Here is a 6,197-nt window from a genome sequence, read left to right on the forward strand (position 1 = left end):
GCCGCTAAGCCTGCGCATCCGGAGCCTGTGCTCTGCAATGGGATAGGCCACAACAGTGAGAGGCCCGTGTACTGCAAAAAAAAAAAAAAAAAAAAAATCTGTTTTCAAGAAGAGGATCAACCATTAAATACGGAGCTGAGGTTTGGCAGGCAGCACAAATCTATCTATCCAGATAATATTTTTCAATACAGGGCTTTTCTTTCATCTTAAAATATCACAGATAGGCCTAAGGAATCATCTGGCATCTTTTTGTGTCTGTAGTTGGACAACTTAGATCTTATTAATCAGCCTGCTGAACGGCTCCTTTTTCAGACACATAGATGCTATCCAAAATTTTTCTGGTATTTTTGTTTTTAACAGCTATGGCTTGCTGAATCAATGCAGCTGAATTTTATGCAAGTTCAATGTTGTTTCCTTCAAGAATTAACTCATCTTTATGGCCTTGAGAACTGAACAGGCAACTCCTGGCCTTATCTGAGCCCTGTGTATGTATTGATATTTTGTTCCCAAGAAATTTTGGAAATAACGTTGATGGGGAAGTGAGTGTACACAGACCTCACCTTGTAACGAAAGCCCAGGGTAGCATCCTTGATTGTGTTCTGTTCATGGCTACAGAGTACGAACAATAGCCAGTCCCTTTCTAGTTCCCTACTGTTTGTCAACCTGGAGCTGCTTCTTTTTCTTTCCAAGGAGACTGAGTTCTACATTTATGTCACTGAAGTCCCTCTGCAGGGCTCCTCTGGGGTCCTTCACAATAGCTGTGCTTCCCTTCAGAGTGATGTCGATATTTTCTGGAATGTTGACAGTCTAATTGCTGAGAATGGTCTTCATTCTTGCAGTAGATGCAGCAAAGAGAGCTGTGTGTTTAGGTTAAACCTGGTAAGCAAGTACAAAGCATGGTGAGGCTGTGTAGGGAGAGATGGGACAGGTTCAGCATTTGCTGGGAAGAGGCCTAATGCTTTACATACCTGTAAACATCTCATTTAATCCTCCCAAGACTCTTTAGGCATTGGTGTTCTTGTTTCATAGTCCAGGAAACTGTGGCTCTGAGGTTAGACAAGTGACCATATCTATCTGAAGCTGAAGCTCTTGACCTGCCCCCAAGATGCATTCCTGGGATGGGCAAGGGGGTCAGTGGTCCTGGCTGTGATTCCCAACGGGTGCTCACTGTGTCCAGTGGTTACTTGATGCCGGTTTCTTGAGAATCCTCATGTGGTCTTGAACCCAAACCAATGGGCCCTTTGACCATCCTCATTATAACCACGGTTAGGATAATCAATATGAAATTGAAGCAAGATGGTTAAATATGTCCCCCAAATCAAAATACATTGCAGCACAATTTTTATCTATCAGTAGTAAATTAAAGCAGGCAGCCTCTCAGAGTACTGGGTTCTCCTTTGGCCCATGTATAGTTATTGGTTTTCTTACTACAAGCACAGTGCCACTTCTTGATCACTGTGACTATATTATAAACAGATGTCAAAAACTAACAGGCTATATCCAGGCTACAGGCATGTATTATTAGGCCTGGAAGGTGGCTTTAATTTTCTTGTTTTGAGAAATTGAGATAGTTATCAACAATGAAATAAATATTAAGAAATCTCACCTAAAAGCCTTATTCTGACTTCTCTTGAAGACCCAAGATCTGCTTTCCCCCCCATAGCAGCAGTTGGCTGGAACCAGCAGCTAACCCCACTGCGGTCCCTGTCCCTGGCCTGTTGGCCACATTCCCCTGCAGCTTGCTTTATTCACCTAGGTTTCCTGCTTGGCCCTTCTAGGCATCTGGGTTATGGCTTCTGTATGATGCTGATCGAGTTCCCTAATTAATTACTTATGTTAGATTGACTTAACGGTATGAACACTATGAGAAAAGCGACTGCCCCAGGACCCGAGGTCTATGGTTATGGATGTGTTGGTGTGGATCCTAATGTTAATCGAGAGAAGTGTTGTGGACCTGTAAAACATGAACGTTCTTACCTCCCAGGGCAAATGCTCCACAGCCAGCCCAGCAGACTCCAAATCCTGTTGGGAGCGAGCACTTCCCCTGGTCCTGACCCCCAGCCCCACCCATACCCAGAAGCCAGCCTCTCCAAGTATTAGCCCTTCTCTGCTCCAAAGGCACGAGCCAGATTAACACCAATAGCATCTGTTCCCGGCCTGCCCTACCCTGCGGGGGGCGGGCTTCAGCTGCCAGTTGAAATGACAGAGATCCTGAAAGAACACTGTCTGCAACAAATCCAGATTCCAGAGACGGCAGCCTTGCAAACTGGCTCTGGGTGCCAGGGAGAGGAAAGTCCAGAGGGAAACTGTACCTGAAAATTCACATTTCTTGTCCAATTATGGATTTGGTTTTTTTTTTTTTCGGTCTTCGACTTTATATAGCTCTTTGAATTTGCCTTAGAATAAACAATTATAGTAAACATCATCTATTTTTAAAAAGTTTTATTGAGATGTAATTCATATATTATACAACTCACCCATTTAAAGTACAATCCAATGGTTTTTGATATATTACAATATTAACTTTTTAAATTTGTGGTAGAACATATAACATAAAATTTACCCTTTTAACCATTTTTAAGTGTACAATTCAGTGGCATTGATTACATTCATATGCTGTGTAACCGTCACCCCTATTTTCAAAATGTTTTCATCATCCTAAACCGAAACTCTGTGACCATTAAACAATAACTCCTCATTCCCGCCCTCCTCCCCAGCCCCAGGTAACCTCTAATCTCCTTTCTGTCTCTATGAATTTGCCTTTTCTAGATATTTCATATAAGTGGAATCATATAGTATTTGTCCTTTTGTGTCTGGCTTATTTCACTTAGCTTAATGTTTTCAAGGTTATTCATGTTGTAGCATGTGTCAGAACTTCATTCTCTTTTATGGCTGAATGCTATTCATTGTGTGTACACGCCACAGTCTGTTTATCTATTCATCTGTTGATGGGCACTGGGATTGTTTCCAACTTCTGGCTGTTGTGAATAATGCTGCTGTGAACACTGGTGCACAAGTGTCTACTCGAGTCCCTGCCTTCAATTCCTTTGGGTGTATATGCCTAAGAGTGAAACACCATCCACTTTAGACTTCCTCTCCCATCCTGGCTACTCACACCAAGAAAATTAACTCTGATCCTAAAAATAGACAAAGATTTAGACATTCTAGGGGTAGCTGACCGTGGCATGACCAATTAGGGGTACCTGTGTGAGTCCTTTGTCTCTTCAAAGCCACAAATGAGGGACTTCCCTTGTGGCAAGGTGGATAAGACTCCGCACTCCCAATGCAGGGGGCCCAGGTTTGATCCCTGGTCAGGCCACTGGATCCCACATGCTTGCTGCAGCTAAGAATTCGCATGCCACAACTAAGGAGCCCACGTGCCGCCACTAAGGAGCCCGCCTGCTGCAACTAAGACCTGGGACAACCAAAAAAAAAAAAAAAAAAAAAGCCACAAATGATATCACTCCTCTGTTTGCAAATAGCCAAGCCCCCATGGAGGGCAGTGTGTGGGGGCTCAGACACCCTCAAGGGGACTCCTGCTGCTCCCCTCCTCCCTGCAAGAGCAGAGAAAGAACAATCACCCCTTTGTGAGGAGAGTGGCCATTTAGGAGGAAGGAGAGAGGAAATTGGCATGTTGAGCTTTTGCAGGGGACCAGGTGCTGGAACAGGTGTTGCACATCTGTTTGCTTATTTAATCCTCTGGAGTATCATTGTCCCCCTTTTCTAGATCAGGAAACTGGCTCAGTGGCAGAAACTGAACATGCAGCAACTAGGAAATGCAAGCAGATGACGCATGCTGAAAGGGGTGGAAGGGCGTTTTTGTGGAGAAAGTGGGCCCTGAAGCTGGACCACGAAGGATAATTTTATTTCCACAAGAAGATGGGGCAGAGAGGGGGCAGCAGGAATAGATGCTGTTGAGCAATATGGAAATTGGTTTGGAATCCTTTCCTATTACAGCTGGTTAAATCCCACAGTCTAGAAACTCCTGCCCTAGACTACAGTGCTGCAGAGGCAGGGGTTCCTGGGACACAGATGGAGATTACAGAGCAGGATGTTGACTGGGCAGTGCCACTGGGTCCACCCCTGTGGAAGGGAGGGGGAGGGGAGGGCGAGGCAGGGGTCAGGAGTGGCTGGAGGCGAAGCTGGACTAGAGTGCCTGCCCGGCGAAGGCCTCCCCTCGCTCCTGGTGGGCTCTGGAGCTGGGCGGGCCCTTCGGTTGTCGTAGGTGCGCCCAGGGAGCCTGGCCTTTCTTTCCTGCATCAATCAGTCACTGGATATGGGCTGCCCTGGGGAAAGTGGCGTGACCTTGAGTGAGACGGTAACCTTCGACCAAGATAATCCCCAAAGAGGGTTGACAGCTGAGACCTATCATCTGACAACCTCCCCAGCATCTGGGGGATCAGCTTTCCAGTTCCAAAGGGGGATCTGGTGGCACATCACAGGGTCCCCATGAGCTGACTCTTCAAGGGTCCCCTTACCCTGTCATGCACTGCAGGCTGAGGACCGTCAGATTCCTTGGGCCTCTTGTCTCTCCTCATCCAGGCAATGGTTTAAAAAAAATCAGCTTAAATGTGTTGAGCGGTTCATATGTGCAAATGTCTTTGGTACTAGAAAAGTGTATAAGTTCTTACTAATTAGTTTATTTGATTGATTACAAAGAATATGTTTATTCATCCAAAATGCAAAAAGTTAAATGTATATATTTAACATATATTTGAAATATAAAATTGTATTCTGATATTATTATTACTTTTAAATGGGATCCCCAAGGAAAATGTTAAGACCCCCATAACCTTTCCAAACAAAATGAACAAATCCCCAGCCCACTGGGGATTCAGAGCAGGAGTGGTTTTTATGTCAACGGAGAAAAAAACACATCAAAGCCTGCAGCTGTCCCTGCTGCGTCCTTTGCTCCAGCTGCCCACATCTTTCCATGTCTCTGGACTTTCTCACTTCCCTGTGAGTAATTAAGTCTTAAGGACGTGGGGAATTAGTCTCAATAAGCCTGTGCATACCTCCTATGTGTTCAGAGGAATGAGCAAAGCGGGTCTTTGGTAACATTCCGTATCTTTTTTTTTTTTTGCAAATGGCAACTAAAATTGACTTAAACAAACAGAGAAGATACTGACTCATGTGCCTGAAAAGCCCAGATGATTTCAGGAATGGCTGGATCTGGGGGCTAAAATGTCGTCAGATCCCAGCTTCTCTCTGTCTTTTGGCTTTGCCTTGTCTCAGCTGGCTTCATTTTCAGTTAGGTTTTTCTCTTGCAATGGAAGATAGATGTAGCAGCTCCAGATTTTCCAAGTTCATGTTCAGCTGGAAAGAGCAGGCTTCTTTTCCAGGAACTTGAGCAAAATCCTGGCGGTTTGATCAGCTTGAACAGCCCTAAGTCATGAGTTGACAGAGCCAATTTCTATGGCCAGAAGAGTGAGATATGCTGATTGTCATGTGCTACATCCCATAATCATAAAGAGACCTCCTCCTTCCTCTCCTCTTGAACATATGGACTGACCTAATTAAAGTTAGAAGCTATAGCCAGAAGAAGAGTGTGGCAGACGGTTGCTGTGGGTGATTTGGTGGAGCTGGAACTCAGTATCTTCCATCTTTCTTCCAGTGTGCCTTCCTGTACTGCAGGGGATTGAGAGCTAACCACTACGTTTCCCAGCCTCTCTTTCAGCTATAATTTCTGCTGTGATTTGATTCCCCCTTGGATGCTCTTTTATAAAGTTGGGCCACTGAACTGAGATGGGGCCAAGGTTCTGCCAGCAAATGCAGTTGGGAAGGTGCTTGGTTTTTCTGTAGCAGCCGTGGTGGAGATCTCAGTGCCCAGTTCCTGGCCTTGTGGGTGTCAAGAGGCAGGGTGGGCTTATTGTTGAGCTGGTGTGGTCCACAGCAGACACCATGTAGTCAAGGAGCTGGCAGCGGTACCCATGGCTTCCTGACTGTGGCCATGGCAGTGCGGTCCGGGAGCCTTTGGCTTTCTGAGTACAGACAGGCAGCAGCTTGCTTGGTGGCCCAGTTCTGCGGGTGACTTTAGACCTTTTTCCTGAATGCTCAGCCCAGAATCTGCTTCTTCAGCCTGATTTTGTTGGCGAATTAATACCCTGAAACAAATTCCTTCTGCTTCATTTAGTGAGAATGAGCTTTCTCCTCTGTACCCGAACCCTCTTGCCAATCCTACAGCTGTCTCTTCCGTG

The 6,197-nt window shown here is 45.5% G+C and overlaps 1 pseudogene; it reads right to left on the minus strand.

Annotated features, from left to right (window-relative positions):
- Positions 1-280: 280 nt before the first annotated feature.
- Positions 281-831, minus strand: LOC115854001 (large ribosomal subunit protein uL6 pseudogene; annotated as a pseudogene).
- Positions 832-6,197: the final 5,366 nt, after the last annotated feature.

Source organism: Globicephala melas, chromosome 12, assembly GCF_963455315.2.
Source record: "Globicephala melas chromosome 12, mGloMel1.2, whole genome shotgun sequence".
Lineage (NCBI taxonomy): Eukaryota > Metazoa > Chordata > Mammalia > Artiodactyla > Delphinidae > Globicephala > Globicephala melas.